General features: G+C 42.0%; 1 long non-coding RNA gene across 1 annotated transcript in view; it reads left to right on the top strand.

Annotated features, from left to right (window-relative positions):
• LOC141370195 (uncharacterized) overlaps positions 1–27293 on the top strand; it is a 127215-nt gene that overhangs the window by 96606 nt on the left and 3316 nt on the right. The window contains exons 4-5 of the long non-coding RNA XR_012374040.1: positions 14210–14331; positions 14411–14472. This is a non-coding gene — a long non-coding RNA (uncharacterized lncRNA). The remainder of the gene's footprint in view (positions 1–14209; positions 14332–14410; positions 14473–27293) is intronic.

Genomic DNA, 27293 nt, shown 5'->3' with positions numbered 1-27293 from the left:
ATGGTACAAAGCCTGATGACTTAACTTGACTCACAGACTCCTCTCCATGACCTACCTAAGCCCCAGTTTCAAGCCGTGGGCACCAAGAGGCAATTCTCTAGGACCTCCCTAACTTGCCCCCACTCTCGTCCCGGGTCCACCAAGTTCCTGGCTCTCAGTCCTCTCTTAATCATGATTTCATGCCTGGCCACTTGTATTTGTATCAGCTTCTGACTCTTCAAGGACCTTCAAAGGCTTTGACTCAGCCTTACTGTGCCAACTCTCTCTGTTTCACATTGCCTTGGAAATAAGTCCTGACCCAGTGGGGCTTATTGGCAGTGAAGAGTACAGGCTAAGCTGCTGCAACCAACAGACCTCAAAAGTGCAGAGGCTTCAATAAATACAAGCTTATACCATGAACACAAGGCTTCCTTCTTTGGGTCCCAGGATGGCTGCTTCCATTAATGCCTTTTGCCAGGCAACAGAAAGAGGGGAGAGTGTACCCCCTTAGAAAAGGAAAAAGCCAGCCATTCCTCATATTACTTCTGTTCACATCCCACTGACAAAATCCTGGTCACATGGCTTCCTCCTGGCCTCTGTCTGACGAGGTTGGAAAGTGTGGTCTCTAGATGGGCAGTCTAGACAGCAACAAGTAGGCTCAACCACAGGAAACAACTTTTGGCCCAAGCCCAGGGGCAGATCCAGATTTCACGGGACCTGAGGCTTATGCAACTCTTGGAGCCCTCTTTTAGACACAGAATGCAAACTGAAAACCACAAAATTACGAACACAGGACCTTGGAAGAGGCCTTTTCTAGCGAGGGGCTGGAAATCGTAAGATTTGTCAGCTTCATGGTAAACCTGCTTTGGCTCAGGTACATGAATCACTGTCTCGATCAAATTCTCCCAACTTGCACACATGGCACTTTAGACCATCTCTGGAGGATGGATTTTATACACTTTCAAAGCCAGCGCCAAATGTGGTGGCAGCAGTTTGCTAAATGATAACAGAACAAAACAAAACATGTCTTAAATTTCCTCTTCCTGGCGCTTTTGCTGTGGTCTCTAACTAGGCAATGAGGTTTGCTGGTGGGCTCCCCCCAGCAAGGGCTGAAAAATGCTCTGCCTCTAATGGTGTAACAGGGTTATGGTCATAAGACCTGCTGCTGTGATTTCTCCTCCAGTGCAGTCTACTTCTCAGCCCGTGATTGGTGGAGAGACCTCCTTATTTATGGGCAATTATTCTGTGCGGATAAGATACCATAAGAAGCCTGTTGGGCAGCTGCTCATGGAAACTCTTACTGTGTCTTCATTTTCATATCAGTGAGCACGCTGTAGGAGACGAAGAACAGACTGAGGACTATGGCATTATCCTGCACACGGTCAATCAAGACCAGGCTAATTAGATTTTCCAGGTGCTTGGATCCTGTGGGACGGCATATTACATAAATACATAGATAAACATTCCCCAGCCACGAGGACCAAAGAATTGCTGCAGAAGGCTGCAAAGCAAGTCTTTAGAAAAGGCTTCAATTTTCTTGTTGCGTGTTCTCTCTCTTTTAGGAAGTACAATGAAACTCCAGTACCATTGAAATGCTTGGACTTGTGTATTATTAATGAGTTTTATGGAGTATAGCCGTGTTCCCCGAAATGAGAATCTGAAAATATACATGCCAATGGCTAGATGAAATCAACTATATAAATATCTGACACACTGAGGAAAATGTTCAAAACAGTTTGATGCAAGGGATAATGATTGCTATTCATTTCTGCATTCATACCATCCCTTGACTACATTTAATCTCCTTGACTTTATATTAGAGATTTTAAAAAGAAATCACATTCTTCATTCATTAAAACTATTCATTGAGAAGCCATGGGTCTACTGGTGGACGTAAGGCTCATACACAGCACTCCTGTTCTTCAGTGGCCTTAGCCTACCCCTCCTCCCCAAAGGTTAACATCAGTACCTATATATCTAAGAACACTGTGGCTCTGTGCCTTCTTTTCTGTGAACATGGACATGTGGGCATTTACGTGGTCACTTTACTAGCATTTCTTCTTACATCTTGTGTGGATATTCCTTAGGGGTCTGTCCCTTAGTCCTTCCCTCCTCTTCCTTAACGTTCACATGTTGATGATTTTTCATGCTTTATCTCCAGCTCAAAACTCTCCCCCCTGAACTCTGAATAGATTCTATGAAGTATCTTCCCTTAGATGCAACACTAGCCCGCAAACTCAAACATTTCCAAATATGAACTCACTGTCCCTCCAACCAGTCAGGTCTTGCTCACATACTTCGTATCTCCATGAATGGCTCCGTCAGCCCACGGAGCTGGGAGTCACACTTCACTCCTCCCTCCTCTTTATCTCATTCTCCATATTCAGTCACCAGGCTGTGTTGATTCTACGTTCCCCGCCGTCCCACCCCCCGACCTTATCTCATATCTGCCTGCTGCTCATTCTCCACTATGGAACCTTCAGCCCAAATTTCATTATCTCTTAACTAAAGTACTGAGCAGCTTCTTGTCTCCCTGCTTCCCACTGCCAGGGTGATTTTTCTAAAGACACGTGTCAGTTGTATTACGGCCTGGTCTGAAATGCTTCACAGTTCCCCCGCAACTTTTAGGATAAGGCCAGAGCTCTTTAGCATGGCATACAGCACGCTTCGTCTTCCACCTCTTACTTATCTATGTGGCAACATCGATGTACTTTGGAACTCAGAAAAGTCAGTACTTTGTTCTCTGAAAATATAGGTGCTCCACCCTTCCTTACTTGGAGGTCTCACCACCTCTGAGAAGCTTCTGTTTCACCCTGTCACACTGGGTGTGCTGCCTCTTCTCTGGGCTCTCATCACCCACTGTGTTTCCCAGTCCCACGGTTCCCGCCATATTGCATGGGAACTGCCTGTTCTTACTGGATTCCCCCACACTTAGACTAAACCCTGAAAGGACTTGATCTTATCAGAAATAGACACTGTACCTTGTTCTTTGTGTTGCCTACATCTTAGCAGGGTGCTGACCCATAATAGGCTTTCAAGAAATGTCTACTAAATGAGTGAATTTGTTAAAAGAGAGTCAAGTATTAGATGGGTGATTGGATTCCATAGCTGGAAATGTCTAGAAACTATGCCTATAAAATTCACTGGGCAGATTCTACTCTACTGTTTGAGGAATCACTTTCCATACTCTCAGGTCCAAGTTTCTTATCCCTTAAACCATAACTAAGTGTGTGATGAGCGTCTATTATGTGTCAGAAATGTCACAGTGCACCAAGGATATCTAGGATTTAAGTTGTCTGTGGCATTATCTCTCCCTCAAGTATCTCACAGTCCAGGTTAGACACATGGCTAATAACAACTAATTTAATTGCAATGAGACGATTGTTATTAATATAGGTGTTATAGAAAGTCAAAGAAAGAAACACCTTATTTTTCAGAGACCAAAATAAGGAAGAAGTGATATTCAAATCTTGAAGACTGGGTTGCTGTTTACCACGATGACAGAGGTTTGGGCATGAGTACGTTACAGGGGGAATGATCAGCCCCAACATTAGGTGTTTGACTAAATTCTGGGGATGGGAGGTGGAGGGCTCAGCTGGACAAAATCGTGAAGGGCAATGCCCGTCATGCCAAGAAGTTTAGATTTTGATTTCTAGGGAATGAGGAATCATTGAAAGGTTTTAAACAAGTTTAATCCAATTTGCATTATTGAGGGATCATTTGGGTAGCTATATGGAGAATTTTAGAAGCAGCAGCAGCAGCAGCAAGATTAGTTAGGAGACTCTTGCAGTGTTGCAGGCTAGAGATTATGGAGGCACCGTATCCCAGTAGTTACAACTGTAGACCCCTGCCTTCACATCCCAGCTCTGTTGGTTGCTAACTTCAAGTGACTCAACTTCTCTGTGCCTCAAGGTCCTCATCTGAAAATTGGGCTTGTAATAAGACTGATGAGATAGCCATCCAAGGTTAAATGGACATTAATACAAAGTGCTTAGAACAATGCTACCATAATTCTAACAGGGCATGAACCAGAAAGAACCCAGAATAGAGGAATCAAGTCCAAAAAATATTTATCAAGTAAAATTGAAAGCACTTGGATTATAATAATCTGTGAAGGTACAGAAATGGATAACTCCAGGATGATTCCCGGGTTTTTGGCCTAAGGAACTGGGTGAGTGGTGTTGTCTTTCAGAGTAGGAAGAACAGGAAATTTTTTTTTGAAGATCAGGGGTTGTTAGTAAGTCTGATTTTGTAAATGTTGAATCTGAGTTTCTGGCAGCACATTCAGAAGGGCTTATTTAATGGGCTGTTGGGAATACAGATTTAGGGTTCTGGGGAGACAACCCCAGGCTGAAGATGAAGATTTGGTCCTGTCAGCATCCAGGTAGTAATTGAAGCCATGAAATTGTGTGGCCAAATCGAGACAGTACAGGTTAAGAAGGGGGTTGAAGGCGGAGCTTTAGGGGACACTGACATGGAAGCAGTAGCTAGAAGAGAGGGTCCCAAAGAAGGAGGCTGAGCAAGACAAAATAGAAGATCAAGAAGAAAATCATAGCGGAATAAATTAAAGAATGGATAAGGTCACCTGTTAGTCAGCAGTGTTGTGAACATTAGGTGCCTGATAATACACTGTACCAGGGCAACGGCTCCAAATTCCAAATCTTTTGGAAAATTATGTGTCAGCAGCTGGTTTTGTTGAGTCCAGCCTCAAACCTCTGAAGCTGCAGATTTGTACTAATTTGCATAAATAGTTTGCATCCCAGAAGCAAAGCAAGACTGTGATATTGTAGCTGCAGTACTTCAATTTTCCATTTCAGGAATCAGGCTGTATGTAGCTCAGTTTTCTAACAAACACTTATTGTTTGTTAAATCAAGAGCTAAAACACCTACAAGGATTAAATCTTTGACAGGGCAATTTTACAAATGATGAGGAAAGAGCCACATGATTCTTTAGTTCACTCTTGCGGTAACTCAGGAATTTAGAACAAATTCCCTGGTGTGATTCATTTGAACCAACACCTAATCTATCATTAAAAAAAATATATCAGTAGGTGATATTTCCTCATGAGAACACCAGTGAGCATTATGTCATAGAATTCTTGTAATTAAAATTATTCTCCTGAGGGTCTAATAGAAGGTAGGGTAAAATGTCCACCACATTTTAAGACTTTAAGAAATCCCGGGCACCTGGGTGGCTCAGTCGTTAAGCGTCTGCCTTCAGCTCAGGTCATGATCCCAGGGTCCTGGGATCGAGTCCCACATCGGGCTCCCTGCTCGGCAGGAAGCCTGCTTCTCCCTCTCCCACTCCCCCTGCTTGTGTTCCTGCTCTCGCTGTGTCTCTCTCTCTGTCAAATAAATAAATAAAATCTTTAAAAAAAAAAAAAAAGACTTTAAGAAATCCCAATTCAATGATACACTATGCAGTGTGAACCTGTGTGTGTAATTTTTTACTTTGATTTATTCATCATCTATGTATTGAATACCTGTTTTTCCCTGGCACTCTGCAGAGGGCAGGGCACACAGTAGCACTCAAGGCAAAATACCCCCCATGCTTTCATGGAGTTCATAGTAATGCAAGAATGTCAGCTCAAAAAAATAAACAGAAAAGTACACAAAAATTGTTTTAATTTGTAATAAATGCTGTGATGGAAAGAAGGGGCTGAGCATGGGGCTTACAGATAAGAAGGAGGTAACACTTAAAAGAGTGAGGTGGGGGGAAGCATTCCAGGAAGTGGTAATATCACACATGCAAGGAGGGCACATACTGCATGGTGCACTGGGCGTTATATGAAAATAATGAATCATGGATCACCACGTCAAAAACTGATGACGTATGGTGACCAATATAACATAATAAAATTAAATTTAAGAATGTCTGCTTAGAAATTAAAGAAAGAGATGCTCTCTCTCTCTCAAATAATAAATAAATCTTAAAAACAAAAGAATGTAGGATTCTCTAGCTAGACTCACCAAGGAAAAGAGAGAAAGGACCCAAATAAAATCAGAAGCAAGAGAGAAGTAACAACAGACACCACAGAAATACAAAAGATTTTAACAGAATACTACAAAAAATTATATGCCAACAAAATGGACAACCTAGAAGAAATGGGTAAATGGATAGAAGCATACTATCTTCCAAAAGTGAGTCAGGAAGAAGTAGAAAGTCTGAACAGACTGATTATTATTAACGAAACTGAATGGGTAATCAAAAAACTACTGAAAAATAGAAGTCTAGGACCAGATGTCTTCACAGGTGAATTCTACCAAACATTTAAAGAAGAGTTAATATTTGTTTTCCTCAAACTATTCCAAAAATGAGAAGAAGAAGAAAAGCTTCCAAATAGATTGTATGGAAGATTCCATCCAGCTAGTATGGATAATACCAAAATTAGACAGCCACCAAAAAAAAAAAAAAAAAAAGAAGAAGAAGAAGAAGAAGAAGGGGAAGGAGGAGGGGGAGGGAGAGGAGGGGGAGGAGGAAAACTAAAGGCAATATCCCTGATGAACATAGGTGCAAAAATCCTCAACAAATTATTAGCAAACCACATTCTGCAATACACTGAAAGAATTATTCACCATGATCGAGTAGGATTTATTCCAGGGATACAAAGATGTTCCAATATTTGTAAATCAATCATTGTGATACACCACATCATCAAAACGAAGGATAAAATCATATGATTGTCTCAGTAGATGTGGAAGAGCATTTGACAAAATCCAACACCCATTCATGATAAAGACTCTCGATAAAATGGGTTTAGAGGGAACATACCTCAACATATTAAAGGCCAAATATGAAAAACCCACAGCAAACATTTTACTCAATGGAGGAAACCTGAAAGCTTTTCCTCTGAGATTAAGAACAAGACAAGGAGGTCCACTCTCACACTTTTATTCAACACAGTACTGGAAGTACTGTCCACAGTGATGAGATAAGAAAAAGAAATTAGAGGCATCCATATTAGTAAAGAAGAAACTAAATGGTCACTATCTGCAGATGACATGATATACATAGGAAACCCTAAAGATTCCATCACAAAACCACAAGAAGTAATAAATGAATTCAGTAAAGTTTCAGGATACAAAATCAATACCTAGAAATTGATGCCATTGCTATACACTGATAACAAAGTAGCACAAAGAGAAATAAAGAAAATAGTTCTATTTACAGTTGCACCAAAAAGGATAAAATACCTAGGAATAAACTTAACCAAAGATGTAAAAAACTTTTACTCTGAAAACTATAAAATACTGATGAAAGCAATTGAGGATGACACAAACAAATGGAAAGATATATACCATGCTCGTGAATTGAAAGTATTAATATCGTTAAAATGTCCATATTACCTAAAGCAATCTACAGATTAAATGCAATCCCTATAAAGATACCAGTAGCATTTTTTACAGAACTAAAACAAATAATCCTAAAATTTGTGTGGAACCACGAAAGACTCTGACTAGCCAAAACAACCTTCAACAACAACAACCACAACACAACTGGAGGTATCACAGTTCCAGATTTCAAGATCACTGTAGGGCTGTAGTAATCAAAACAGTATGGCACTGGCACAAAAAACAGACATATAAGTCAATGGAAGAGAATTGAGAGCCCAGAAATAAACCTACACCTATGCTCAATTAATTTATGACAAAGAGGCAAGAATATTCAATGGGGAAAAGATGGTTTCTCCAACAAACGGTGCTGAGAAAACTGGACAGCTACATGCAAAAGAATGAAACCAGACCACTTTCTAACAGCATACACAAAAATACACTTAACATGGATTAAAGGCCTAAATGTGAGACCTGAAACCATAAAATTCCTAGAAAAAGAAGACAGGCAGGTATTTCTCTGACATCAACTGTAGCAACATTTCTCTAAATATGTCTTCTAAGCTGAGGGAAAGAAAAGCAAAATTAAACTATTGGGACTACACCAAAATAAAAAGCTTCTGCACAATGATGGAAACCATCAACAAAACAAAAAGGCAACTACTGAATGGGAGAAGATATCTGCAAATGACATATCCAATAAGGGGTTAATATCCAAAATATATAAAGAACTTACAGAACTCAACACCAAAAAAACAAATAATCTAATGTAAAAATGGGCTGAGGACCTGAATGGACATTTAAAAAAAACAGAAACAAAAACAAAAACACAATAGCCAGCACACATGTGAAAAGATGCTCAACATCACTAATCATCAAGCAAATGCAAATCAAAACCACAGTGAGATATAACCTCATACCTCTCAGAATGCCTAGTATCAAAAAGATAAAAAATAACAAGTGTTAGTGAGGATGTGGAGCAAAGGGAACCCTCGTGTGCTCTTGGTGGGAATGGAAATTGATGCAGCCACTGTGGAAAACACCATGGAGATTCCTCAAAAGATTACCATATGATTCAATAATTCCACTGTTGGGTATCTACCCAAAGAAAATGAAAACACTAATTTGAAAGGATATATGCACCTTTCTGTTTATTGCAGCATTATTTACGATAGCCAAGATATGGAAGCAACCCAAGAGTCCATCCAGAGACAAATGGACGAGGAAGATGTCATAGAGAGAGGGGGGGAATATTACACCACCATAAAAAGATGATACGCTCTTTGCAACAACATGGATGCACCTAAAGGGTATTATGCTAAGTGAAATAAGTCAGACCAAGAAAGGCAAATACTGCATGATTTCACTCATATGAGGAATCTAAAACAAACAAAACAACCAAATAAGCAAACAAAACAGAAAGCAAAATCAGACCCGTAAACACAGAAAACAAACTGATGGGTGCCAGAGGGGGGTGGTGTGGATAAAATGGGTGAAGAGGAGTGGGAGATACAGGCTTCCAGTTATGGAATGAATAAGTCACAGGCACAAAAGGCACAGCATAGGAAGACAATGATGTAATAGTGTTGCATGGAGATAGATGGTAGTTACACCTGCTGTGAGCATCGTGTAATATCTAAACTTGTCGAATCGCTATGCTCATAAACTCCTGTAACACTGTGTTTCAACTACCCTCAAATAACAAAGAATTAATAATTCAAATTAATAATTAACTTTTTAAAAAGAATGCAGCATTCTCTGACACATAGGGACAAATATTCTTGTGGTTTTCAGCCGCTAGCTCAGAGGTTCGGTGGTACTAGCAGGCTGGCTGGCTGGCTGAATGCGTGAATACACTTGGCACGAACTGGGACACAGCCTGGCATAACAGAAGTCAGCTTGACTCTAGAGGTAGCCAGACCTCACTACTCTGGGTTTCTGGGACTCTCTGCTTTTGCATCTGTACTACAGGGATGATGACGCCTCTCTGGGAGATTGGATGAAGACTGGAGATGATGCACTGAAGCATCTGCTATGCTAATTGGCATTGGTAATTTGGCTGCTATTTTTATTATCATCATCCCAGGCTCCTCACTTGGTGCCTTTGGCTCTCCTCCATCTTTTAAACCACCCAATTGGGGTTTCATCCGGCCCCCTCTTGTTGCCAGCTGGTCATCTCCCGGCTGCATGGCACCCCTCATCTCTTGTTAAGCCCTGCTCACCCTCCACTGCAGCCCACAAACCCACCCTCATCCTTCAGACCTGCCAGCTTCCCTGCCATTCCTCTAAATAAGCCAAATTACTTGGAAATTTATTCCTGCCTAGAACCCTCTTTCCTTTTTTCTCCACCTTCTCATTTTTCGAGGCCGGGTGACATTTGCGAAGTTGAGGCCCAATGTGTGAGTCTTGATTGAAAACAAGGAAGTAAACCCACTGCAGCCTCATTTCCCATCCTATTTACCAAAGGTGCTACTGGAAGCTTCTGGTTACCTAAGACATTTTCATGGTTAGTGACTCTCTGCATACAGTCATACTAGGTTTGGTTATTTTTCAGATCCTTCCTTGTAAAGCCGTCTTTCAGAGCCCAGAGTTACAGTGGAAAAGAATATTCTTTCTGGGAAATAGGAGGGCCCCCTGATACATATTGGGGAAATATGATTCTGTAAGTCCCATCCTTTGTTAAGGTGAGACACATCAATAGCAAATGTGTGTGGTATACCACACCTGCTCACAATAAGCAAATAGGTTCAAGGCTTTATGAGCCCCCCAAAAAATGCACTTACAGTTTGTAAAAATTAAAGAGCTTAGTCAAATAAGAAACCTGTCCCAATGGATTATTAAGCTTATGACTGAAGTTGCAGGGAGGTGGGCCAGGAAAGGGGTCCACCAGAGAGCAGTGTAAGCCCCCTCTATTCTCCATCTCACTACCCCCCGGAGCTCTCCAAAAGTGTCTGCATGTGTTGTCTTTTTGCAGAGAAAAATGTGTAACTCATTCAGTAAAGGAACTCCTTTTTTCTTTAAAATGGAAATGGGAACCGTGCCAATAACGGGGAAAATAAGTGTGAGTATGTGTATTGTGTACCTAACGGAGACCTCAAACCCTCTTCTCCCACTGGTCTCCCAGCACACTGTGGCCATTTACCCTGAAGGCAGATTTTGAACCTCTTCTTGACGGGGAGTCTGGCCAGCCCAGGGGGAGTGACTCTAAGATACTGACATCAGTCTCCCCAGAGGGTCTAGCAAGACAGCCCTCCAGGGATGCTCAGAGTTAATGAGCCCCTTACCCATGCCCTCAGAGATTCGGGTCAGCATTTTAGCTCCCCCGTTCCTCATCATGAGCCAACAGCCAGGATTCCCAGACAGCTTAGGAAAGCCTCCAACGATCAGATGAACAAATAAAAACATAACGAGGAACACATAGGCTATTCGGGGAGAAGAAAACTTCATCTCCATAAATGATAATAAATATCCAGAGAGATAGGGGGTAATGCATCCGGGAAATCAGACCATGATGCTGTAATAAAGGGAAATTTAGAAAATAAAAAGAGCTTTTGGGGGAGAAGAAAAAAAAGCTTTTAATAGCAGAAATGAAGATAATTCAAAGGAGGGATCAGACAATAAAGCTGGGAAAATCTCCCAGAGCGTAAAGCAAAATGAGAAAGAGAAAAAGATAAGAAACTAGAGGAGCAGTCCAGAAAAGTCATCACTTAAATGACAGAGGACTTTGTGGTAGAAGAAACATGGGGGGATAGAATCATTGATGAAATAATTTAATAAACATTTCCAGGACTGAAAAAAGACGGGCTGCCAGACCAAAGGCCTCACAGCAGAACGAATGAGGACAGACCCACATGACTGCACATCACCATCGGTTTCCGGTGACACTGCAGATGAAGGCAGAACCTCACAATCCTCCAGGGAGGAAAGCCAAGAGGTCACCCACAGAGGAGTAGCAATCAGAACAGGCTGAGACTCGTCGAGAGCAGCCCTGGAATCAAGAAGATAAGCAGCCATACCTCCACCATTCTGGAGAAAAACGTTTCTGCGCTGGAATCCCACTCTCACCCAAACTGCCTTTGTGCACGAGGATAGAATAAAGACGCTTTCTGGAGCGCGTGATCTCAAGAAATTTGCCTCCCATGCCTGCCCCGCCAAAAGAAGGAGTACACCCTGGGAAAAAAAGCACAGAAAAAGCGGGAGACAGAAAACAGAAGGTCCAACAGAGAAAAGAGGGGAGAGCGCCCCCCAGAAGCATGGCAGAGGGGATGCTCAGGGGAACAGGTCTGCAGCAGACGTGGGGGCAGCCGGCAGGAAAAGCATGCTGTCATCAGCCTGATGCTGGTTGTCGCTGTCCTGCCTTTAAAGGCGACATGTCTGGGTGAAATTGGCCCATCTTATCCGCGCTTGGCCTGTCTCCCCTCCACGCCCTCTCCCTGGATCAGCCGGGACTCCTGTCACGCCCCTGCAGATGTGATGCGATCTGCTTTGCCCTGTTCTTTTTCTTTATTTTTTTAACTTAATTTAATTTTATTTTGTTATGTTAGTCACCATACAATAAGTTGTGGTGAAATACCCACGGCAGTAGCCTTGCCTCTTTAATTGTTAAAAATTTAACTGTTTTTAAGCGTACAGTTGAGCCGGTGGGAAGTTCATTCAGTGTCGTGCAACCAATCTCCAAAACTATTTTCATTTTGCGCCACCGGAACTCTATCCCCATTCAACAACTTCCCATCCCCCCTCCTCAGCCCCTGGAGCCATCCTTCTACTTTCTATCTCAATGAATTTGACTACATACCTCATAAAAGTGGAATTGTACAATATTTGTCTTATTTATTTATTTAAGAGAGAGCAAGCATGCACAGGCGGCAGGGGAGAGGCGGAGGGAGAGACTATCCAAGCCGACTCTGTGCTGAGCGTGGAGCCTGACATGGGGCTCGATCCCATGACCCTGAGATCATGACCTGAGCTGAAACCAAGAGTCGGAGGCTTAAACAACTGAGCCACCCAGGCATCCCTACAATATTTGTCTTTTACGACTGTATTATTTCACTGAACATAATGTCTTTAGGGTTCAACCATATTACAGTGTGTGGCAGAATTTTCTTTCTTTTTAAGGCTGAGTCATATTCCACTGTATGTACACACATTTGTTTCTTCATTTACCCACTGATGGACCCTAAGGTTGCTTTCACTTTTCAGCACTGTGAACAATGGCATACAAATATCTCTGAGACCCTGCTTTCAATTCTATGGAAGATATGTCCAGAAGCAGGATTGCTGGATCCTATGGTAATTCTATTTTTTCACAGAGATATAGTGAGATACATTTGACATATAGCATCATGTAAGCTTAAGCTATAAAAAGTATTGATATGATACAGTATATATTGCAGAATGATTACTACATAGTGTTAGCTCACACCTGCCTCACATCACATAATACCATTTCTTTTTTGTGGTGAGAACATCGAAGATCTATTCTCTTAGCAGTTTTCAAGCATAAAATACAGTATTATTAACTATAATCAGTGTGCTGTCTATTGGATCCCCAGAACTTATTCATCCTATATCTGGAAGTTTCTACCCTTTAACCAACACCTTCCCATTCTCCCCGCCCATCAGCCCCCGACAACCACCACTCTAGTCTGCGTTTCTAGGAGTTCAGCTTCTCTAGATTCACATACAAGTGACACTACTTGTTTGTCTTTCTTTGTCTGACTTATTTCACTTAGCATAAGGCCCATCCATGTTGTTGCAAAAGGCAGGATGTCCTTCTTTCTCCAGGCTAACATCCCATTGTGTGTGTGTGTGTGTGTGTGTGTGTGTGTGTGTGTGTGTGTGTGAGACGTGTTCTCTATCCATTCATCTCTCGACCTGCACTTAAGTTCTTGCCATATCTGGGCTCCTGTTCTTAGTGCCGCAATAATCATGGGAGGGCAGACGTCTCTTCCAGGTCCTGATTTCTTTTCCATTGGATAAATAGCCAGAATTGGAACAGCTAGATCATAGGGTAGTTCTGTTTTTAAGTTTTTGAGGAACCTCCATACTGTTTTCTACAGCGGCTGCACCAGTTTGCATTCCCACCAACAGTGCACAAGGGTTTCAACTTCTCCACATCCTTGTCAATGCTTTGTATTTACTGGCTTTTTTGATAGTAGCCATCCTAATGGCTGTGAGGTGGTATCTCATCATGATTTACCCTATTTGTGAGAGCTGGGGGCATCTGTGGTGAATTCAGAAGTTACTAGAGATCCCATTCTTTGGCTACATGTCCGGTAGACATCTAGTGTCTGGGCCAATCTCCAACACAGCCAGATACTCCGACTCTGGTGATCTGGATGGAGTTCCCACAAAATGTCCATTTGTCAGCTAGGACTGCGAGAATCCTAGATCGTACTTAACACCAAGCTTTACTGATGACTCAAAGGATACAAACAAGCAACAGGCACACACAGAATGTTCTTTTCCTGGAGGGCCCGAAAACCACCAGCTGCCAAAAGACGTCCCTTCTCCTGCATTAGGGACACATTTTGGTGTCTGATCAATAGATGAGTTTTAAACCATGAATGTGACTGCTCTCAAGGACAGCTGCATCTTTTTGGAGCCTCTTGGTTTTATAATTTATTGATTATACAGATAGGAAAAGCTTACCTGACTACTCCCTATTCCCCAGCCAGCCATGCCCCTTAATCCAAAATTTCCATGTTTATTTACAGTACTCAATCTAAAGAGAGCAGGTCATTCTAGTGAAAATATTTTATACGTAGACCTGCCCCATATCTTTCTCCTCCTAGATATCATTGCTGGGATTTTGGGAGGTCTGGCTGAAGCATCCCCCAGCAGGGAAGGAGTGAGTTACAGGACTCTGTTAACGCTTTTTCTCCCACTTCATCCCCAGGACTCAGATATGACCTTGCGCACTGACTTCCCTTGTAGTCACTTCCATGCATGCCCAGTGAACCTGCCCACAGACGCTGGCTCCAGAACGGACCCTTTCCCGGAAGCCTTCATCTCAGAAAGGTGAGATCACCCTGTCCTTAACACAGCTAGGCTTGTGCTTGCTACTCAGCATTTTAAAACTTAAACATCTTTTGCTTAGATATATCCATAAAAGTGTGAAATCTGCAAAGAAGAGCAAGGGACTGATTAACCCAAAGCAAGGTAAATGATTACTTTGAGGGAGGGGAAATGATTAGGGAGGGATGGACAAGGGACTTCTCAAGTGCTGCTAAAGATCTACTTCTTATCCAGGATATCATGAACCTGGGCCTTTACTGGTTTTCAAACTGCACAATTTTTAAAAAAGATTTTATTTATGTACTAGAGAGAGAGAGCACAAGCAGGGGGAGTGGCAGGCAGAGGGAGAAGCAGGCTTCCCACTGAGCAGGGAGCCCAGTGTGGGGCTTGATCCCAGGACCCTGGGATCATGACCTGAGCCGAAGGCAGATGCTCAACCGACTGAGCCACCCAGGTGCCCCTTCAAACTCTACAATTTTATACTCTTCTCGATGCATGATACATTTTACAATAAAAAAATAACTGAATAAATTATAATATTCTGGTGGTATTTCAGTAGTTGGAAGACATATCAGTGAATTAGTATTTTGACATGTATGTTCTGTGACATGTTCCCAAAAGTCACCATAGGATGTGGGGTAGTAAAGGGAAAAAGTCCTAAGCTAGGAAAAAGCAGAGGCCCTGGGATCCTGACATTCTGCCCTACCTACCACCATAGCTGTGCTTAGAAGACAGGTCTCTTACCCTCTCTGATCATCAGTTTGCTCATCTGTAAAATGGGATATTAATAGCGGGAAAGAAGGCTCAGCTCCTGCCTTCATGGAACTTAGTGATTGGGACAGAGAGGCAAGTACGTGAGGGCTCTGCAGGTGCTAGGATGGGAACCAGCAGCAGGGCACTGGAAGCACACAGAGACGGGATCTCTACAATTTGAAAATAAAATGGTGCCATATATTAAATATATGTTATATGAGTTTTAAGGGAAGTTTTATTTTATTTTTTAAAAGATTTTATTTATTTATTTGACAGAGAGCACAAGTAGACAGAGAGGCAGGCAGAGGGAGAGAGAGAAGCAGACTCTCCGCTGAGCAGGGAGCCCAATGTGGGACCCTATCCCAGGACCCTGGGATCATGACCTGAGCCGAAGGCAGACACTCAACTGACTGAGCCACTCAGGTGCCCTTAAGGAAAGTTTTATACATTAGGGTTTAAATAGAGGGCTGTAGAAATTCTGTCTTGCAAAATATAAAGAATCACTCTTGCTTCCTACTTCCACACCTCCCACGTACAGTACTTTTCACACTGTTGTGCACGTGTTCGCGTGTTTGCCTCTCCCATTAGATCATGGCCTCCTGAGGGTAGGGCTTTGTCTTACTCGTCCTGTATCAGAGACGCGTGGCCCATGCACTGCTATTTCCCAAGGACTGAGAATCATTTGTTACCCCTTTGCAGTGGCTGCTCCCTACCTCTGGCCCCTCTTTGCCTCTTTAGTCTCTTCTCATCCTGCTTGCTCAATACTCACAGACACCCTGGTCCCTCTCTGGTCCCTCGGTCATGCCGAACTCATTTTTGCTCAGGGCCTTTGCACTTGCTGTTGACTCTTCCTGGAGTGCCCTTGTCTTGGTCTGTTCTTGTCACTCAGCTTACACAGCCACCTAACAGAGGTCTGCCACCACCACCGTATCTAAGAGCACCTTTTCTCTGTCTTCCCACCAGTCCTCTCTGCCCTATTATCTTGATTTATTTTCTCCAAAGTGTTTTCACTACCTGTAATTATATTATGTATTTACTTTTTATTTGCTGTCTCTCTCCTTCACTTGTGGAGGGATCTCTAGTTTTTGTCATTGTCAGTTCTGCTGTACCTCCATTGGCTATAAGCTACTGTCTAGCATATCATAGGTACTCAATAAATTTTTTGAATAAGTAAATTATTGGACAGCTATTCTATAAGTATTTCTATAACTGAGATGAATAACTGCTTCCTGAAGAATTTTGCAATGAACAAAACTGACTCAAGATTAGTATGCTAATATAGTACCTGACACATAGCAGGCACTCAATAACTATTTGTCCAATGAACTAATATACAGAATATATAAGTAGCCCCTGCAAATCAATTTTAAAAACCCAAAACCAATATATAAATTGGCAAAGGAAGAACTTTAGAAGCAACGGGTTTAACAAGGTTGCAGGATTCAAGGTCAATATACAAAAATTGATTGTATTTCTATACACTAGCAATGAACAACTGGAAAGCAACTTTTTAAAAAATTACCACTTACAAATTACACCTCCCGAAAAAAAAATATTTCGGTATAAATCTAAAAATATATGTGCAGGATTGTATAATGCAAACTGGAAAACACTGACAAAAGAAGCACAGAGCTAAATAGATCGAAAGACACATACCATTTTCGTTGTTAAAATATCAGTTCTCCCTAAGTTGATCTACACATTCAACACAATTCTTATCAAAATCTCAGCAGGATGTTCTTATAGATACCAACAAACTGATTCTAAAAATGATGTGAGAAGGCAAAGGAATTGGAATAGTCAATATGATTCAGAAAAAGAGAATCAAATTTGAGGAGTCATGTCACCAGATTCAAGAAAAGAAGCCAATAATCAAGACAATGTGGTATTGGCAGAAGGACAGACGTTATAGATGAGTGAAACAGAACACAGAGCTCGGAAACTGACCCTTATGTTATATTTCAATTGATTTTTAAAAATATTTTATTTATTTATTTGAGAGACAGAGAGAGAGAGCATAAGCAGAAAGGAGAGGCAGAGGGAGAAGCAGGTCCCCTGCTGAGCAGGCAGCCAGATGCAGGGCTCCATCTCAGGACCCTGGAATCATGTCCTGAGCCTAAGGCAGATGCTTAACTGACTGAGCCACCCAGGCACCCCTGATCAACTGATTTTTTACAAAGATGCCAAGGCAACAGAGCAAGATAGCCTTTTTTAATAAATAGTGCTTGAACTGGACACCCACAGGCAAACAAGTGAACTTGGACCCATATCCTACATTATATATGAAAATTAACTAAAAATACGTCATAGATGTAACTATAAACCTAAAAACAAAACTTGTAGAAGATAGTATATGAAAAAAATCCTTGTGACTTTGGGTTCTGCAAAGATTTCTTAGCTATGCCACCAGAAAGATGACCCACAAAATAACAAACTGATGAATTTGAACGTCATCAAAATTAAAAACATCTGCTCTGCAAAAGACACTCCAGAGAATGAAAAGACAAGCTACAGACTGCGAGAAAACATTTGCAAATCATATATCCAACACAGGACTTATATCCATGATATATAAAGAGCTCATAAAATTCAATAATAAGAGAATAAACCGATTTTTAAAAGAGCCAAAAGAGGGGCGCCTGGGTGGCTCAGTCAGTTAAGCATTTGCCTTCGGCTCAGGTCATGATCCCAGGGTCCTGGGATCGAGCCCCGCATCGGGCTCCCTGCTCGGCGGGAAGCCTGCTTCTCCCTCTCCACTTCCCTTGCTTGTGTTCCCTCTCTCACTGTGTCTCTCTCTGTCAAATAAATAAATAAAATCTTCAAAAAATAAATAAAATAGCCAAAAGATTCGAACAGATACTTTAATCAAAGAGGACGTATATATAGTGACAGAGAGTAACCACACATCCCATGGTGAGCATTTTGTAATGGATATAATTGTCAAATTGCTATGATATACCTGAAATTAATATAACATTGTATGTCACCCATGTTTCAGGTAAATTTTTTTAAATTTGGAAAAAAATTAATTGCTATTAAAAAAAGGATATATGGATGGAAAATAGTCACATGCAAAGATGCTTCTCACCATTATTTGTTATGGAAATATCAATTAAAACTACAATGAAAGACAATTTTATATCCAACAGATTGTAAATATAAGTTTGAGAACTCCAAATGGTATGGAAGAAGGGGAGAATATTAGTAGGAGTTCGTGAATTAGAACAATTTCTTAAGCTTGCAGTTTGGCACAATTAGGTTAAAGATTCATTTACCCCAGGACCCATCAATTCTGCTCCTAGACAGATTGAGAAAAACCCTTGAACTTGTGCATAAGAAAGGTGTCCAAGAATGTTAGGTACAGCATTATGTAGTAATGGGGGAAAATGTAGAAAAATGTCCAACAGAAGAATATATAAATTGTGGTTTGCTTGTATAATGGCTTATCATATTGCAGGAGTTAGCAAACTGTAGCCCTTGGGTCAAATCCAGCCCAATGCCTGTATGTATAAATAAACCTTTATTGGAACCCAGCTACCCACATTCCTTAATGTATTGTCTATGGCTGCTTTCATACACAATGGCATTGTCAAGTGGTTGCAGCAAAGACTATATGGCCCACAAAGCTGAAATTATTGACTGTCTGGCTTTTATACGAAAAGTTTGCTGATGTTTGCCATACAGCAATGCAAAGAGATGCATCAGAGGCACATATATTGTATAAGCCAGCGCTCACCCAGAGAAACAGAACCGGTGGGAACCAGTGGGAGCCAATGGGAGACATACAGTAAGAAGTTTATTGCAAGAAATTGGCTCACGTGACTGTGGACCTGGCTAGGCAAGTCTGAAATCCACAGGGCAGGTCAGCAGGAAGGGCAAACTGGAACTGCCACGCACAAACTCAAGCTGCTCCCCACAGATGGGATTTCTTCCTCTTCAGAGAAGCCTCAGGGGCACGTGGGTGGCTCAGTCAGTTAAGTATCCGACTCTTGATCTCAGCTAGGGTCGGGATCTCGGAGTGAGTTCAGGCTCCACATTGGGGCTCGGGGGTGGGGGGATGAAGAGAAGCCTCAGCTCTGCTCTTAATGCCTTTCAACTGATTAGATCAGATCTACACAAATTATCTAAGATAATTTCCTTTACTTAAAGACAACTGATTATGGATTTTAATCACATCTATAAAAGACCTGCCAAGCAACACCTAGGTTAGTGTTTCATTGACTAACTGGGGATTGTAGCCTAGCCAAGGAGACACATGAAACTAACCATCACATTTAGCAACAAAGATGAATCTTGTGAGTATAATGCTGAATGAACAATGACCACCAAAAGTTGCAACATGATATGTGAGGTATAGGTAACGTTTACACAAAAGCTTAAAACAAGCAAAAAAGTAAACAAAGTTGATGGATAAACGGATGTATAAAATGATGTGGAGTGATGATAAACAGCTACTTTTGATCCTGATTCCCACTGGGGGGAAGGAAAGGAATGGAATTTGGGGTGGGTATATTGCATCTCTGTTTTTTTTTAGGCAAGAGACTCCAAAGCAAGTAAGGCATGTAAAAATCTTATTAAGTTTGACCCCGCTATTGCAATTGTTTATTGTATTATAGTTAGTACTTGTATGTATGTCTGCAATCTTTCATAATAATTGTTTTTTTTTAAATCATAATGATTGCCCTTCTTCAGACAAACCTAAAAAGCATGTTCACATTGGGTAGTCAAGTTGGAACTAGAACCACACTGGATAGGATCAGAGAGTAGAAGCTTCTTTTTTTCCCCTAAATGCCAAACATGCCTTTGGTGGCTGCTATGGGGACATTTTTTTTTTTTTTTGCATGGATCAGTGTTTCAGGGAATGAGCCTCACCTCCCGGGAGCCAAGTCTGGAAAATCACAGTGTTCACCATGCTCTAGCCTGTGCCCAGCAGAGAGCACAGAGCAGGGTGTGAGTCATTCTTACGGGAGCCCTGACCTTGGCTGACCTCCACATTGTCAAGGTCTGTAGCCAAACAGAACTCCTGACTTAAGGAGCTAGAGATAAAGAGGCAGGTGGCCGGTCACATGGCACGTGGCCGCTGATGGAATGAGACTTGCCAGACCCCAGGGGGCTTTCAGCAGTGCCTGTCAATGTGTTCACACACTGAGGCACACGGTGCTGAGGGTTCTTCTGAAGAAAGTCAGATGACTTTTGGTTTCATAAGTGGTTTTATACACAGACCCAGAGAATGCAACCTGCCACATGCCTTCAGATATGGATCAAGACATTTCATATGGTACATCCACATTAAATCTTTTTGCGGAAATTAACTCCTTTTTTATGATTAAAAATAATTCATGTTTTTGCAAAAATTTAGAACATCTGAAAATCCAGAAAAAACAAACAAACCCAAAAGTCTCCCAAGAATATCCTGCTACTCCGTGTTATTGGTAGTCTTTTTTTTTTATTTGTCATATGTATGTATATTTTCCTACAGTTAAGTTATCCTTTTAATAATGATTATTGGGCACCTACTGCATGCCAGGCTCTCTCTTCTGGGTGCCAGAGCTATATAAATGAACAAAACAATCAAGTTCCCTGCTTTTAAGGAGCTAAGAGTGAGGAGGGGTAAGGCGACCATAGACAAGTGGATGCCTTAATACAGAAGAGAAATTTAGATAATATGTGGTGTATGAAAAAAAAAATCACACTTAACAACACTGAAGACTTATGTACTGTTGTAAGCCCTTTACCGCTTATGTATTATTACATAAGTAAAAATCAGTGCACATGCGTGTGCGCGTGCGCTTTAGAGGGAAAGTGGTTACCATAAATCTTTCAGTACAACGGTCAGGGAAGTTCTCTTGGAGATGATACAGAAGTCAAGGTGTCCCAGAACGCAAGTTGACAGCCTGGGGAAGATCCAGGTTAGGAGCTTTCCAGTAGAGGGAACAAGAAGTTTAAATTCCATGAGGATAAAATAGTTTAGCACATTTGCGAAGCAGAAAGCGCAAGATAAGTATGGTCGGAATTTGGGGAAGCAAGGGGCAGAGTTGTCTGCAGGGACATCACCGATGTGTATCTTGTGATCAGACCATGGAGGGCTTTGAAGTCCACAGGAAAGGGTTTCACTTTTATTCCAAGATATCGGAAGCCTTTGGAAGATTTTAAGCAGCAGAGTGACAAGACTTGATATCTGTTGCTCTAAAGATCACACAGCACAGTGTTTGGAAGATGGATTTGAAGGAGGCAAGAGCCAAAGCGAGGAGACCTGTTCAAGGGTTCCTGTGGTAAGGCTACTGGTAGAACAGGTGGACAGGAGTGGAGAGAGCCAGGACTTTGTGAAGGTGGTGCTGTTTTTATAATTCTCTGTATGCCATTTATTTTGCCTAATTTTATAAAATAAAAAAAGGGGGGGACTTGAAATTTCTTCTAAAACAGAACTTCAAAACATATCAGCCACAATTCAGGATACCACATTGGAGAACAAGCAGGGAAGCTTAAGAATGATACATCCCAGGAAGACGGCAGGGAGACCCCCAGGACTGTCTTCCTTGGGTGCTCCAAGGAACTCTTGAGAACAGCAGAATCAGGCAAGTTTCTTCAGCTATTCTGTTCCCTCCCCATGCTACCCCCTACTTTCACAGTCTCATTTCTGTAGGAGTAAAGGACAGCATTTTTGTCGGCTGCTACTCCTGGACCAATGGAGACAGGTAACTGACACATCTCCTGTCCTGACTCGCCAACATCCTACAGACATAATCCGAAGGTTGGGAACCCTCTTTGCTAAAACTCTGCGCACCCTTAAGTCCATGGGAAGTTGAAGGCAGCTCCAAGTGGGGCTTCACCAGAGGCTGTAGAGCCTGCATTATTGGCTGCTACATAGAAGCCACTCGCCAGTATTTCTTCCTGCCCCTTCCTATAAACAGTCGCGATGCCAGATTTTTTTTTCAAGACTCCCTTGTAGCCAGATCGCCAGGCTCAGAGTATTGTCTTGGTCCTTACATTTGCTCTCTAATGACCATAGGATGGCTGCCTCTGTTTCCCGACCAGAGTTTGCTACAGTCTGGGTTTTGCTGACTGAATCCTCATGATGTGATTTAACACAGCCCTCTGTTCTGTGTATTTCCTATAAAGCTGTAAACCTCAATGCATGTACTCCTTACAACAACTAAATGAGGCAGGGCTACTAATGGTCCCACTTTATGGATGAATAAACTGAGGCACAGAAAGGTTCCATGCCAGAGGTCATAACGCCAGGTTTGAATCAAAGCAGAGGCTTTTAACCTCTATACTGCACACAAAGAAATATATCAGAAAGACACGAATGCAACTCCCTTTGGTTGAGCGTTCTGCAGGAGCTGCTAACTGGCTGGCTCATAAGCCTAGAAATCAATTAACTCAATTAGCAGCAGTTACTGAGCATCTGCTGGGCTAAGCTGTGGGATACCAAGGTGGACAAGATGATGCTCAAGATGATGAGAGCTGCCATGTTGGGAGCTTACTGTGTACCAAACCCCAGGGTAGGTGCTATGGATACCGTGGTGATCATCACAGTCGAAGTGAATTTCATGATGGAGCGTATTCTTGTGAAAGATAAACAGTACGTTAAGTGCCGTAATGGGGATTGTTCAGAGCTGTGCAGTCCAATCCAGGAGTCGCATGTGGCTATTTAATTACAATTAAATAAAATTTAAAATTTAGTTCCTCATTTGCACCAGCCACTTTTAAAACGCTTTAATTTTTAAGTGCATGTTATGTTTTCCTCTTTTTAAAAAAACCTGCTTGATTGAGATGAATTTATATGCCATTCAGTTCACCCATTTACAATGAACAGTTCACTGGTTTTCAGTATAATCACAGAGTTCTACATCCATCATTGCTATCAATTTTAGAACATTTTTATTCTCTTCGCCCCAAATCTAGCATCCATTCATAATTCCCCATTTCCCCACCAGGTCCACCTCTCTCCAGCCCCAGGCAACCACTAACCTATTTTCTGTCTCTATAGACTTGCCCATTCTGAACATTTCCTATAAATGGAATCAAAACAACGTGGCCTTTTGTATCTGGCTTTTTTCAGTTAACATAATGTGCTCAAGGTTCATCATTGTAGTAGCACATAGTACTTCATTCCTTTGCACTGCTGAATCATAGTCCCTTACATGAATGTATCATGCTTTGTTTATCCATTCATCAGTTGATGGAGATCCATGAGTTGATGGAGATTTGGAGTGTTTTCACTTTTTCACATTGTGAATAATGCTCCTTTGAGCATTTGGGTACAAGTTTTCTGTGCATGTTCATTTCTCTTAGATATATACCTGACAGTGAAATTGCTGGGACATATGGTAACTCTGTGTTTAACCTTTTGAGGAACTGTCAGACTCTTTTCCAGAGCAGCTGAACCCTTTTATATTCCCACCAGCAAGGTATATGAGTTCCAGTTCCCCTATGTCCTTCTCAACACTTGTTACTTTTTTTTCTGATTCTAGCCATCCTAGTGGGTATAAAGGGGTAGCTCATTGTAGGTTTATTTTCCTAATGGCTAATAATGTTGAGTATCTTTTCATGTACTTGTTTGTATTTGTAGATTTGTATATCTTCTTTGAAAAAAACAGTCTATGCATATCCTTTGCCTTTGTGCACATGTTATTTTAACCTAAAAGTACAGCGTAAAATGTTTTAAAGCATAGTGAGCAAATACTGAATATTGGGGAGGGTAGTCTCTGGGTCAAGAAAATGGAGCAATTCCTTTTTTGCTTTTCTAAATGTATAAAACATGTACAACGTTTTGTCGTGGTCAAATATTAATATTCTCCCCCAATTCTTTTATCTTTTTCTGATTTGAAAAAGTAGCCCAAGAGTTTTTAAGCATACACAATATTAACCTGAAGGCAACCACAGCTAACGTTTTTGCAGATTTCCCTCCAGGACATTTTTCTAGATTTTCTGTACTTTTAAGAAGTTGCAGTGTATGTGCATAGTCAAATTATGCCTTTTATTCAAATCATGATATCATAAATGAATCCCTGCTTATTAAATACACCTCTTTAACCATGTCTTCCAAAAGTCTCTAGAAAAAAATGCCACTGTATCTCTTGGTGTGCAGAATCGTCATGAGAGAGGACTTTTTTCTTACACTCACTACTTTAAAATTAAGGGGAAATTATTAAGTCACACATGTACACACACTGTCCCCCAACCCCTGGAAACCACAAGCCCAGGGAACTTGGGGAGGACGTAGCCTGGTCAGTCTGACACTCTCTCCCTACTTCACGTGGGAAAGGACAGAGAAGAGCCTTACGCAGTCCGAGGAAGCCGGGCAACTCTCCAAAATTTTCTAACTTACATCTCCATGGCGTGGCTTTGCTTTTTAATTTAAAGTGCTTGTAAACCCCCACAGTACTGTGAACGCCCCTATTTTTCCTCAAGGCATGTTTGTGCCAGAAAAATCTACATTCCTATTCCTCTCGCTGGCCCGATCCTCTTTCCTCCGAAATCACCTGTGCCATCAGGACAGGCTGACTGCAGTTAGAGCTACGTTTCTTTTCGCCTTTTTTTCTTCTGCCCAAAGGCTCCTGAGCTTCCAGTTATAGCAGCTTCCAAAGCTGATTGCACAGATTCCATTTTCTCCCCTGATAATGGAATCAATAGCACTCTCCTCGTGGCAAGCGCTCCAGAAGACACTTCTACACTTGCTTCAAGTGTTCAATTCTCTGTAACAGTGCAGGATGTGGACTCTCTATGTTCCCATCTCTATCCACAGACACTGCCAAGACAGCAAGGCCATCCAAAAAACACATACAGTAGGCTGCTTCCCATCTAAACATTCAGGGAAAACACCAAGATGCAAGCATGAAGAATAATCTCAATGCTGGAGACTCTCCCTCCTAAGCTTCCGATCATAGCTGTGCAAGAATAAGCTTAAGATGAATGATTTGTCTCTAATTCAGTGCACTGGGGAGAGAATATAGTATTCTCCTCTTCTTCCCCAGCACGGTGCTTAATCATATTTTTTCAGGCTTCTTGCGGGTAGGGGGGACCATGGGCCAGGTTCTGGCCAGTGGCATGTGGGTGGATGTGATGAGTATCACTGGCATCTTATGTCCTTTGCTCTCTCTTCTAGCATGGCAGGCATTTGGGAAGCCACTTGCTGAACATAGTGGTGCCACAAGATAGAAAGACCCAGGGTCCCTGACTGACTGCATGAAGCCAACCCTACCACCAAACCGTGTTGCACAGAGGCATGAAAGAGAAATGAACCTTTCTTGTATTAATCCACATTCATTGTATCTTACGGCAGTTTGCCTACCCTGATTAATAGATTTTCTTTTTCTATCCCCCCATTGGATACATTTTGCCTACCCTGATTAATAGATTTTCTTTTTCTATCCCCCCATTGGATACATCCCCCCAAACTGGAACATTTTGCTGGGACAGCTTGTGGACAGTGTCTTTAAGGAGATGTCAGAATAAGAGTTCCATTCTGCTAGCCAAGCTTTCAAACTCAAATATCACCAAGAGAAGAGGCTAGCCAGTAAGGTTCTGCCCCAATGGTTCCACGTCAGGGAAGTTGCTACACTTTTTTGAGAAATAAAAGCAAAAATTCATGTTGTCTTCCTGGTGCATTCACACGGGAAGGTGTCACAGAGACCTTGAGGAATCTTAATGGGGGTTTCGCTGGTTGACTAAAGTCAACACTCCCTTCTCTTCAACAAGTGTTTCTTGTGTGGTTAGCATCATGCACACCACCTCCCTTCAGAGAGCAAAGCTGAGAGATTCAAGAGTTGGCTCGGGAAGCTGCCCCTCCACACGGGGTGGGAACTCTTGTGGCTCACTGTTGGTGCTCAAGCCCCTCCCACTATGGCTGCAGGCAGGGGTCGGCTCTGATGTCTTGGGTAGACAGCCACTGCCTGTATGTGGGAAGTTCAAGGGTCTGTGTTGTACTCATTACTTTTCCTTCTTTTTTTTTTTGTCCTTTCCAGGAGACTCAATTATTTCTTGGTATTCTTTCTAGACCTGTCACACTTTTATGGTGACCTTTCTGGTGTCACGTGTGTGTCACGATTTTTTTTTTTTAAGATTTAATTTATTTAAGACAGAACGAGAGAGAGAGAGAGAGAGAGAGAGAGAGAGACTGAGAGGGAGCATAAGCGGGGAGGGGAAGCGGAAGCCGGCTCCCTGCTAAACAGGGAGCCCAATGTGGGCCTTGATCCCAGGATCCCGGGATCATGACCTGAGCCAAAGGCAGATGTTTCACTGACTGAGCCACCCAGGCGCCCCTGTAATTGGTCTCTTTCAGGAGTTATTCATGTGTCTATATTTTTTTGCATGATTACAATCTCAATGCATATAATTTTATATTTTGGTATGAATTTGTTAGGGAAACCTTTTTTGGCTCCTTTTCATATTTCTTAGTTGAGTTACCTGGTGTTGTGGAGAACTTTGTTAGGGTCATACCTGTATGCCTGCTAACACTGGGCCTCCCCTTTTCATCACATTTCTCACTGAAGAATGCAAACATCAGCTAGTCTTGAGGAGAGCTAGGAGGATGCCAACCTCAGGGCAAAGAATAATGAGTTAAATTGGGTTTGCAGCTGGTAGAATGGCATGTTGTCAAACTAAAAAGAAAAAAAGTTACGGAAAAAGTATGAAGGCAATGGGAATGAGATACATGTGTACTTCCTACTAAGGGCTCTGAGTCCTGAATGTTCACCCTGCTCCAGGCCTTGGCACTGAATGTGCTGCAGATATGTAGTGATCAGAGACTATTAGGCTTGCAAGTGACCCTTCTGAGCCTCCTGTCTCACACTCCCGTGATACAGACCAGGAACCTCAATCCAAGAGAGGATGGAGGCTTCACTGTTGCAAGGGCAGAGTTGCAATGAGAAAGCAGGGCTCAGGACTGCTAGTTCAATGTTCTTCTCAAGCCTGAGAGGAAGGAGGAACAGGAGTTGGTTGGGATTAAGGAAGCAAAGATCCAACAGGAAAAGAGAGCAAGAGCTAGAGGAAATAGAAGATGGTACCGGAGAAGAAGAAGAAGGAAGGGATTCGGGGGTGAGGTGTTCAAGCCTTCACTAACCTAAAGAGCAAACTTGAAATTAGGGTCACCAAGTCCTCCGAAATGAGCATCTCAAGTTGTACAGGGGAGTTAGCTAAGCATTTGGCCTCTTTGTGGGCTTAGAAATGATGTTTCTAGAAAGAGAAGGCAAGGTGATGTGAGATGA

The sequence above is a fragment of the Callorhinus ursinus genome, unplaced genomic scaffold (assembly GCF_003265705.2).
Source record: "Callorhinus ursinus isolate GAN/ISIS: 27379988/994484 unplaced genomic scaffold, GSC_fseal_2.0 scaffold28, whole genome shotgun sequence".
Lineage (NCBI taxonomy): Eukaryota > Metazoa > Chordata > Mammalia > Carnivora > Otariidae > Callorhinus > Callorhinus ursinus.
This window is presented reverse-complemented; position numbering and strand designations above follow the sequence as displayed.